Below are 12313 nucleotides of genomic sequence, written 5' to 3'. Positions count from 1 at the left end.
ACATTGATCTCAAAATTAGGCAGTGCGTACATTAATGTGACTGGATCGTGTATTAAAATATACTTTCAATGTATCAGTTTCCACTAATAATTATGATACACCCTTTATATGACTTACATTTTACTTGTATTAAACTGACAGATCCTCTATTGTTGCAAAATGGTGTTTGTGTGAATAAATTACTTACACTAAAAGCTGCAGCATGTTTAAAAATTGATTTTTTTCTCTGAGTAATACAAATGTTATGTTGCAACTGTTTTTAAAAGTAGACCAACTACAGCAAGTGCTTCCAAATAATAGCAAAACCTGACTGTCTTTAAACACAGTTATTACTGAACTATAATCAATAGAAGTAGTTCAACATGGCACCACACTATGTAAATGTATATCTTATCTTGTTTATATCTCTGAAGGTTCTACTCAAGATGGAATCTTCTAAACAGGGTATCCGAATGAATTATTTTCTCTACTCCAAACAGAATTGGATCTCACTGTAGTGTGTGTTGTTTTTCTCGTGAAGTGCTTCACCCAGCTCCACCCCTTGGCTGTATCATGAGCTTAAGGACAATTTTCCACCTTCCCTTTAGCTGCTAGCTTCCCAGAGTAACACTGCTCTCTTTCCAGTGAAACACAGGCTGATTGTATAAAGCAACAGTACCAATAACCAACTGTTACTTCTGTGTAAGAATTCACAGAACAGCTGAGCTCAAAGAATGAAATACATATAAGAGCAGATTCTCCAAAAAGTGAAAAATTGCTCTTGCGGTTGAGGCAAGTGTCAGCCACGAACAGGAACAGCCTTTCACTTAACTGCAGATCAGGGAGGGGAGACAGTATATTTGCATCTTTACATACATTATGTACCCACAATGCAGTTTGTAGCCAATTTGAAGATTAGAAGGGAAGACTAAATCTGGAAAAGGATAGATACATGTTTAGGATAGGGAAAGTTAGTTTTGTGCAATATTCTGAGCAGAAGTCACAGCCAGGTGCGGGCCGGATTGCAGTGAGTTACTCGTGCCAACAATTGTGAAGTAGAATAGAGGCCACAGGACCATCAAATTGCTGAAAGAGTCTACGTAGCAGTTTTGCATGTCGCAAATCACAGGCAGAAGGGGCCCACTGGCCAACCTAGTGTGTTATGAGTACATCACGCGAAGTGGTGCATGTGGCAAAACAGAGGTGCACAGCCTTGTATAAATAGTGCAGGTTTCTAATGAGATTCATTCAAGTGTGGCAGCTCTCCTGGATGACAGGGCATGTCACACCACCAGCTACATGCAGCAGCAGATGGTGCGGCAGTGTTCCAGTCAACTGCGGCTCGCTAGTTCGGCCCTCTGAGACCGATGCAGAGTCTGAAGCCAGCCAGCAGCAGGCCACTCCATGGCTCACTACCACGGGCAATTGTCCTGGCTTCAAACACATGCTGGAGGCATCCCTAGGTGAGGGCTGCAGATTTGGACTACTGATCGCAGGTGCTTGTTGTCGCTGCGATCTTAGCCACGCCACCAAGAAGCACACAGTTGCCACCTGCGGTTCACGCACAGTGGCGCTGAGTTAGCAGGGGTGCAGACAGCCAAGTAAACTGCCAGCATCCTGACATTGATGCAACTCCGCTGGCGTACAATGCCGATACACGGCAGTGCATGCACAGGTCACTTCGGTAGCCATTCTGCACCAAGCCATTTTGCAGACAGCGAAGTGGTGTCCTCAGCATTGCGGGACCCAGTGACGCAGATTGTTTAATAGACAAAGTAAGAGCATATGGACTATCAGACCAATTGTGTGATTGGATTGAAGAGTTCCTAGATAACAGAATGCAACATGTCATTCTCAATGGAGAGAAGTCTTCCAAAGTAAGAGCGATTTCAGGTGTGCTGGAGGGGAGTGTGGTAGGACCATTGCTATTCACAATATACATAAATGACCTTGTAGATGACATCGGAAGTTCACTGAGGCTTTTTGCAGATGATGCTGTGGTATATCAAGAGGTTGTAACAATGGAAAATTGTACTGAAATGCAGCAGGATCTGCAGCGAATTGATGCATGGTGCAGGGAATGGCAATTGCATCTCAATGTAGACAAGTGTAATGTGCTGTGAATACATAGAAAGAAAGTTCCCTTACCATTTAGCTACAGTATAGCAGGTCAGCAACTGGAAGCAGTTAATTCCATAAATAATCTGGGAGTGCGCATTAGGAGTGATTTAATATGGAATGGTCATATAAAGTTGATCGTCGGTAAAGCAGATGCCAGACTGAGATTCAGTGGAAGAATCCTAAGGAAATGCAATCCAAAAACAAAGGAAGTAGGTTACAGTACGTTTGTTTGCCCACTGCTTGAATACTGCTCAGCAGTGTGGGATCCGTACCAGATAGGGTTGATAGAAGAGATAGAGAAGATCCAACGGAGAGCAGCGCGCTTCATTACAGGATCATTTAGTAATTGCGAAAGTGTTACAGAGATGATAGATTAACTCCAGTGGAAGACTCTGCAGGAGAGATGCTCAGTAGCTCGGTACGGGCTTTTGTTGAAGTTTCGAGAACATACCTTCACTGAGGAGTCAAGCAGTATATTGCTCCCTCCTACGTATATCTTGCGAAGAGACCATGAGGATAAAATCAGAGATTAGAGCCCACACAGAGGCATACCGACAATCCTTCTTTCCACAAACAATACAGGACTGGAGTAGAAGGGAGAACCTATAGAGGTACTCAAGGTACCCTCCGCCACACACCATCAGGTGGCTTGCGGAGTATGGATGTAGATGTAGATGTAGATGTAGATGTAGAAGAACAGGGTCACTGTAGCTGGAAACAATAAATCACTTGGAAAGCTTGGATGAGTCTTAATACGACACATTCTACCTCTTCCTGCTACATTTGGTGTTGCTGTTACATTCGGTGGCAGAAGTTGCCACTACAGTAATTAATCACAGAACCTAATAATTTGCTGTGGGTGAAAGTACAAAGATTGAGAGATAGTTCCAAAGTCTAGTACTGCAAGCTTCAAAACACATCCAAATATTAATTGAAGTAATGGAAACTCTAGGTTGTATACAATATAAGAGAAAGAGAGATAGCAACTCAATGTAAAGGTAACATGCTGAGATGCTGACAGGCAGTACGAAAAGACACTTATAGATTAGCTTTCGGCCAAATTGTTCATCAGAAAAGAAAACAAACATTTTTTTCACGCAAGCAAGGGCACCTCATGCACACATGATCACATGTGATTGCCATCTCCAGCAGTTTGGACTGGAATGCGACTGTCACAAAGATTGGAAGCAGCAATCTGATGGTGTCAGGGAAGGCAAAGGGATAGCAGGATATGGGTGAGGGGAGAGAAGAGCACTGTCTGATAGAGCATGCAGGAGCTAGAAGGCCAACAGATAGCTGTGGGCAGGGAGATTGGGAGGTTTGGGGAGGGGGAGGGGGAGGGGAGCAAAAAGGAGAGGAACAGGAAGGAGGGAACATGGGCAGCTACAGAGGGTGGCAAACAAAGATGGTGAGGGGATATGAGAAGGGAGGAGGTGACAGGGCAGAGGGGGTGGAAACTGAAATCAACAATACTATTTTCAGCTGCATGTTGTACCACAGGTTGGTCTACTTTGCTCTTGGACACGGTTTGGCAGTGGTCGTTCATTCTGGTGGACACATGGTTGCTAGTCATACCAATACAATAAGCTGTTAAATAATTGCAGTAAAGCTGTATGTGACATTAATGCTTTCACTGGTAGGTCAGCCTCTGATGTTATAGGATAAGCCTCTGACATGACTGAGTAGGAAGTACAGGGTAAGGGATTGGACATGTCTTGCTCCTGTGCCTTTCACCCTCCACCCAACAATATCCACCTTCTCCCTATGCTCATCCTCCACCCTCTTTGTGTGCCACCCTCTGCCAAGATATCCACCCATATTACCTCCAACCTGCTCCTCTCCTTTTTCGCTCCGCATTGCCCCCCAAGCATACCATCTCGCTCCCCACGTTCTCCAGATTCTGTGCCTCCTAACAGTCTAGTTCCTGCAGTTTTCCCCCAGCCAGCACTCTTCTCTCCTCCCAGTCATACCCTGCTATCCTTACCTCCTCCCCGCGTAATGTTTGTCTTACAGAACTTTACTATGTAATGTGTTGTTGAGCAAATGGTGTGCTTAATCAGTTTTACTGTAATCCAAAGAAAATTAAACAACTTAATCTGGAAAACCAGTATGTAATGCCTATAAGGAAATCAATCCCTCTGAAATTTACTCAGTCTCGTGAGCACAGAGTTCTGTGGCCCTGTGCAATAACCTGATAAAATTCCCTATGCAAATAAACAATGAAATACATTGTTTTTCGCTCTTGAGTCACAACAGATGTCATCTTGGTATTCTGTTCTGTCAACAGTAGGCACACAAAATATTCGATCTTGGCTCAGCACCATGCAATGCTGCCCACATTGAAACTGTTACAAACATTAATACTTTTCTGATTCTGACACATTAACATTTTTGTGACTCTCATTAAAAAAGCATTTCTTTTAAAATTACATTGGATTTAAACAAACATGACGTGGGAAAGGTTGAGGTAATGGTAATGGGATATGCTAAGACTGAATTCTTTAGTTCAAAAATTGTATTCAATATAAAGTTTATCCTTCACAAAATTTGAAATGAAACATTTTAATGTTAACTTCAAAATCAGTGAACTTCTCAACTGTTCTACAATTCTCACTTACTGACTGACCCAGTTAACAATACTTCTACATCTACATCTACATACATACTCCACAATCCACCATACGGTGCTTGGCGGAGGGTACCTCGTACCACAACTAGCATCTTCTCTCCCTGTTCCACTCCCAAACAGAATGAGGGAAAAATGACTGCCTATATGCCTCTGTACGAGCCCTAATATCTCTTATCTTATCTTTGTGGTCTTTCCACAAAATATAAGTTGGTGGCAGTAAAATTGTACTGCAGTCAGCCTCAAATGCTGGTTCTCTAAATGTCCTCAGTAGCGATTCACAAAAAGAATGCCTCCTTTCCTCCAGAGACTCCCACCCGAGTTCCTGAAGCATTTCTGTAACACTCACGTGATGATCAAACCTGCCAGTAACAAATCTAGCAGCCCGTCTCTTGGATAGTTACATGACAAAAAGTCTAACATCATTTAACAAAATAGATTCCAAAATTTAACTTGCTGTATCAGGATTACAAAACACACAAAATATTACAAATTGGGTATACCTAATCAACCTATATATTAAACCAGATGGCAAATACTTGGTTCCTACATTAAAGGGTCAGTACTGCAAAATTAGCAAGGTCCACAATGCATTGCTGCATACTTAAAACTAAATATACACAATCTAATTGCCTTACAAAACTTTATTATGCTGCATCCATAGGCCAACAGCTAAATTCTCACAGCTAGACACTAGCTTAAAGTCTTGTATCCTACCTTTAACAGAGTGCAACGGCAACTGCTACTGCACTCCGTGCACCCCTACTTACAATCGATTCTGCCACTCAGGCAACATCTTTGGTTCAGTGGTGTCAAAGATACAATCTCTTCTACGTATAACCATTTCATGTCTTTTTCGTGAAATATTTTGCAAAATCGGGCTCCACGGATTTCCCATTTATCTTGAGCACCCTAAATAACTGTTTGTCCAGATGCAAATTACAAAATGTTTCAAGCAAATGTTCTTTAGCCATCAGGGGGACATCAATCAGCAAGATTGCCTTTGTTGTAGCTTTGTTTTATACAAAGATATGAACAGTGGTATGACTTTTTTAAATGGCATCCTGTATTTTTTATTCAGTAATTCATTTACTCTCCTAAAGACCTATTCAAAAATGTATCACAGTGTACCATTCACTGAAACACAGTGCTATTAATTACATAGCACAACACTGATGTTGACACTCCTAGCACTTAGTGCAGATACTCAGGGTAATATAAGACATCCACATGCTGACATTGACAGAGGACAATGTAAACATAAGTAGAATGCACACCCGTCATTCCGTCAACCATCATTAGTTGAAGAGTCGTGTGAGTAGAATGGACACCAACGAAGAGAAATGATACTCACCTATGGGGGATGTAAGTTACCACAACAGCAATTGCAATACTGGGTACATTTAGTACAGTATTTTAGTCCTTTTAAAAACTTGTATGGAGTAAGCATACAGTAAAGGCGGTCCTTCCTACAAACAGCATCAACATAACATTTCTTTTATTGTTGTTGTTATTGAAGGTAGGCGAAATGCTATGCAGGCAGTGGAACTGTACAGAGAGCGATATCCTGACAAGAACCCACCTTCCCAATGGATGTTCTCTCTTTTTGTTGCGATGCTTCAGGAAACGGGAAGTTTCAACCCACAACAACGTATTTGTTGTAGCAATCACACAGATGAAGCTGCCAAAGTTACTGTTCTCGCTTCCGTTGCTATGAATCCACAAGTGAGCACATGACAGCTTGAACACGAGATTGGTATTCCTAAAACCAGTGTACATCATTCTTACTCATCACCGGTTCCATCCTTACCATGTACACTTACATCAAGAATTGCATGGGAATGATTTCCAGAATCAAGTACAGTTCTGTCAGTGGGCATAGCAGCAAATCCTCGCCAACCCAAACTTCTTCTCCAATGCTCTAATTACCGATGAATGTTACTTCACAAACAAAGGACAGATAAATACAAGGGACACGCATTATTGGTCCAGTGACAATCCACAATGGCTTAGACAGTGGAACATCAGCATCAATGGAGAGTTAACATCTGGTGTCAAGATGCTTGGTACTAAAATTATTGGACCTTATTTCATCATTGGTAGTCTAAATGGCACAGCATATGCCAGCTTCCTCACACAAATTCTTCCTCCTCTTTGGATCAAGCGCTGCTAAGAACCAGAATGCTTATGTGGTATCAATATGATGGATGTCCAGCACATAATGCCTTGCGTGCACGTTGTGTTCTCAACCAAAGGTATCCTGCCAGATGGATTGTTCAAGGAGGAACAGTTACTTGGCCTTCTAGGTCTCCTGATTTAAATCCTCTGGACTTTTTTCTTTGGGGATGCATTAAAGACACTATCTATCACGATATTCAAATAACTCCAGAGAACATGCAAGAACATATTGTGCTTGCTTGTAATCCTCTTCAGCAGGCAACACTGGAAGCAGTAAATAATCCTTTCATTCAATGAGTGCAACAGAGTATTGGTGTCCAGGGTCACCACTTTGAGCACCTTTGAATGTTCTACTCCTGGGCAATGGTACAGGAGAGTCAAAGCCAATTTTGTGCTTTGTTTTTACTTGGTTTTCATTTGTTTTCTGACAATTCCAGCAAGTGGACGAGTTTGTGATCCCGGGCTCAAAGTCAATGTTGTGTCAATAACATTGTGTTTCAGTGAATGGTACACTGTGATACATTTTTGAATAGGTCTTTAGGAGAGTAAATGAATTACTGAATAAAAAATACAGGATGCCATTTAAAAAAGTCATACAGCTGTTCATATCTTTGTAAAGAAAACAAAGCTACAACAAAGGCAATCATGCTCATTGATGTCCCCCTGGGGGCTAAAGAACATTTGCTTGAAACATTTTGTAATTTTCATCTGGACAAACAATTATTTAGGGTGGTCAAGATAAAAGGGGCACCCTGTATGAGAGAGAGAGAGAGAGTGTGTGTGTGTGTGTGTGTGTGTGTGTGTGTGTGTGTGTGTGTGTGTGTGTTTCATTTTCTGATGTAGGCTTTGGCTGAAAGCTAATGTGTAAGTGTCTTTTCATTGTGCCAGTCTGCAACTCAATGTGTCATCTTTACAGTGAGAAGCAATCTATTTTTTCCTTATACTGGAAATATTAAGTGATTTACTTCTTGTAACCTAAATGACACAATAAGGAGCAGCATATCAGTTCATATACATATTTCAGTGTCTCTCACTACAGAAATTCATTGATTTATTTCACTCCCAAAATAAACTGGAATTGGAGGATATGTGTCATAGCTGTGTCAAGAAACATTACTCATAAACCGACTGTTGTTACTGCATAACACCAATCAACAAAACTGAAAATTTAAGATGCTATTCTACATTTTTTATAAACATACATTAAAAATATGAACAGATTGTCTTGTAAATCTCAAGCCACAGAAATCTTCTTTGTGAATGTAATAAAAGAAATTGTTATGTGTAATGGAGGAGCAGTTCTAACAATGATCAAGAAAATGGAAATATGGATAAAGTACTATAAAGCATAGTGGACCATTTACCACACTCAAGAGATAGGAAAAGGGATAATACATGTATTACCCAACAATACAGCCGCAATTAGTCCCAAATGCCAAGAAAGCTAGCAGCTACATGAAAAGCTGCAAAATCAGTACAACACATTATCTGTGAGTGTCACAGTAAAAGTGGTATATAGGCTATCAAAGAAAGCATTGAAATTGAATCCAGCTGAACAAATAATTTCCATCTCTAACCAATGTCACCAAGTAAGTATACATCACTGGATTCAAACAGAGAGAGAGAGAGAGAGAGAGAGAGAGAGAGAGAGAGAGAGAGAGAGAGAGAGAGAGAGAAACAGTGAAAACCAAACTAATTTTTAGGTAATTAAAATGGGATGAATGTGCCAGAGTATTTGGAAAAAGAATTTGCACAGCATGCAATGCCATATGAATATTACCCATAGTGTGTGATAGTTTTTGGCTCAGAACACCATACTTTGCATGTGCATATTGTTCAAGTTGCAAGAAAGGCCATCTGAACAAAGCTAGAGTCACAAAAGGTCCCACTGCACTGACAGTTGAAAAATGTGTTAAATGTGCAGGTCTCAAAAGCTGGTAGAGGAGTGGAGGATCCAGATGGTCCAAGATGTGAAGTAGCCATTGAAATCAAGCATTTTATGTTCAAGAAAATTGCCCCATGCCCCCCACCCCCAAAAAAAGATAATTGCCTGCCCCCCCCCCCCCCCCTGCCCCAATAAAAACAAGAGCCTCCTCACTCCTCTTAAAGGAGGAGCACCCAGCCTCCAGAACATCCTAGTCCATCCCTGCGCCACCCTCAATAATAACACCTTGCCACAGGGATCGTATCCCTGTGGAAAACTCAGATGCAAGACCTGCCCAATCCACCCATCCAGCACTTTCTATTCAGCATCATGTGGCACAACATACAGCTGAGCATAATATGCTTGATTTCAATGGCTGCAACACAATCTGGGCTATTTAGATCCCTCTCTGCTCCACCAGCTTTTATTATTATTAACTGCACAGATGGGAGTTATTCTTACAACACATTCTTCAATCCCAGAATTATCCCAGCCTCAATCTACAGTAAACTACTGTACCCGCACCCTCCGCCCAACAGTTTCCTCCCTTTGTCCTATCACACCTTCCTTTTCACCCCCATTGTGTGCCACTTTTTGCCATTGCACACACCCTCCTTTCCCCTGACCTGCTCCTCTCCTTTTCTGCTCCACATTCCCCCCTCCCCAGGGCACCAATCCCACCTCACAACACTGCACCTGGCGATTTCTAGTCCCTGCATGCCCCACCAGAGAGTACTCGTATCCCCCCCCCCCCCCCCTCCAGTCCTGCTATCCCTCCCCCTTCTTCGCCCTACCCCAGGTTACTATTCATATGACATGTATGACAGCCGCATTTCATTCAGAGCTACCGGTGTTAGCAGCCATGAGTTCACAAGGTGTTTGCTTGTGGGAATGTGTGTGTATTCTTTGCTGGAGAATGTTTTGGCCAAAAGCTGTACACTGTAACATTCTTTTCATTGTGCCTGTGTGCAACTCCACAGGTCATCTTTACAATGAGTATAATTCCATTTTTTCCTAGTATTGTTGATATTCCAACCATGAGTTTCCACTGTTAAAAAAATTGGGTTTTTTTTGACAATTCCAAGTTAATACATCTTTCAACTACACTCTCTCTCTCTCTCTCTCTCCCATGTAAAGTCCAAGGGGTATTACCAGAGGAGTCTTGTGATTCATTTCTCTTGTTTGGGTCAGGCTCTTTCTATTCTTTTAACCTTGCCTTTTGTAATTTAGTAATAAATTTGTATATATCTCTCTATCACAATTTTTTACATATGTTATATCTTTTTATTATTCTTGTCTTAGGTACCTATGCAATAAATAATCCATATATGTATGTACAATGATGACAGCCATACGAAGTAATTTGTACATGTATTAATGAAAAAATAAAAATGTAATGAAGCTTCTGATAAGGATCAAACAAAAACAAAACAAAAAAACATTTCAATAAAATTCTTTTGGGCATGTGACTGGGTCATATGTAACAAAACTATCAATGTATTGGCTGCTGTTGCAGACAGTCTTCATAATTCGTGTCTGCAAGCACAGATTACTCTGCATATTCCATAATTTTCAGTGGCAACAAGGACAGCAATATTTCTTCTTTGATATTTCAGCTGATAAGTATACAGCTGCCTTCAAGGTGAGTCAGTGAACAAATTAATACCACTTGACATGTTAACCATCTCATCTTGAAGATGGCTGTATACTTTTCAGCTAAAATATTGAAACGGAAACACTGTTGTCCAAGATCAACTTCTGGAAAATGATGAAACATTGCTTCCACCAAGAAAACGTAAAGAAACAGGTTACTCTGTTTATGCTGAAGTTAATCCTGGAGTTGTTGAAAACCCAACCACAGAAACACACCATCTGAATGAGTTGTCATAAGCATAGGTAACGTCAACATTTTTTACAAAAATGTTACCAAGTGTGCACTTGGATGGTAAGGGATGTTTTTATTAGGACTATGCAACTGAAATGTGACAATGATAAAGGGTGACACTTATGGGACTATATGAAAAAAAAAAAAACATAAATTAGTTACAAACTACAGTGTGCACTTTATTCAACATGTAAACATCACTACAGACATTTAGATTTAGGTTATGACATGTTAAGTATACTGCCATCATTGATGATGATGTGGTGCAGGCGAATAGTGAAATTCTGCATGACCCACCAAAGTGTCAAAACATCGATACTGTCAATGACTTCTTGAATGGCTGTTCTCAGCTCAGAAATGGTTTTGGGGTTATTGCTGTACACCTTGTCTTCAATCTAGCCCCACAAAAAGGAGTCTCATGTGTTCAGATCCACATAACAAGGTCATCAATCGAGGCCCATGTCAGCGGCCTCTGGATACCCAGAGCCAGAGTGCAGTGGCCAAAGCGTTCCTCCAGAACATCAAACACTTTCCTGCTTCAATGGGGGTTAGGCTCCATCTTGCATGAAACACATCTTGTTGAAATCAGGATCACTTTGAACATTGAGGATGAAATCATCTTCCAAAGCCTTCACGTACCGTTTGACTGTGTCATCAAGGAATATTGCACCGATTATTCTGAGACTGGATATTGCATACCACATAAGACCCATAATATCATTCAGAAGCTCGCTGGTACCTCCTGGGGTTGCAGCACTCAAACCCTAAGATCAACTGCTTTGGTACTATCATACTCTGTTGCTGAATACTGTTGTCCAACTTGTATGAACAGTGTTCACTGTAGCAAGATAGATGCGCAACTCAACCATACAATGCAACTTATCACAGGCTGCATATGTAGCACTCAAACTGCATAGCTACCAGTTTTAAGTAACATCCAACCTCCATCTCTATGAAGATCAGATGCTCTCCTGAAGACCGAGCGAGGTGGCGCAGTGGTTAGCGCACTGGACTCGCATTCGGGAGGACGATGGTTCAATCCCGTCTCCGGCCATCCTGATTTAGGTTTTCCGTGATTTCCCTAAATCGTTTCAGGCAAATGCCGGGATGGTTCCTTTGAAAGGGCACGGCCGATTTCCTTCCCTAACCCGAGCTTGCGCTCCGTCTCTAATGACCTCGTTGTCGACGGGACGTTAAACACTAACCACCACCACCACCTCTCCTGAAGACCTGGAGAAACATGCAGAAGAACCCCCAGCTACTTGTATGCAGTGATATATTAATAGCAGAACTTCAGCGTCTGAAGTCAAGAAAACCACCTTGGCAAACTACACATCTTGAAGCCTCCGACTTTAACATCAATGAAGTAAGGAAAAGTCAGTGGGAAGAATCGTCTGTGTTCAACAGTCATGTGGTTGAAAAGCCTTCCATGCGAGTTCCAGATTTCACACTCCTCAAATGCCAGTGGAGAACCATCAACCGCATCTGAACAGGACAAGGGAACTGTGGATATGTAAAGCACAAATGAGGCTGGGCAACATCTCCAGATTGTGACTGTGGAGCTGCCCTGCAAACAGTTAATCACATTGTTGGTGAATGT

At 41.5% G+C, this 12313-nt stretch overlaps 1 non-coding gene across 1 annotated transcript; it reads left to right on the top strand.

The window, feature by feature from the left end:
- Nucleotides 1-11694: 11694 nt before the first annotated feature.
- On the top strand, nt 11695-11767 carry Trnaa-cgc (transfer RNA alanine (anticodon CGC)). Its single transcript has one exon. It is a non-coding gene; the product is annotated as a tRNA-Ala (tRNA).
- Nucleotides 11768-12313: the final 546 nt, after the last annotated feature.

Source organism: Schistocerca gregaria, unplaced genomic scaffold (genome assembly GCF_023897955.1).
Source record: "Schistocerca gregaria isolate iqSchGreg1 unplaced genomic scaffold, iqSchGreg1.2 ptg000449l, whole genome shotgun sequence".
Lineage (NCBI taxonomy): Eukaryota > Metazoa > Arthropoda > Insecta > Orthoptera > Acrididae > Schistocerca > Schistocerca gregaria.
This window is presented reverse-complemented; position numbering and strand designations above follow the sequence as displayed.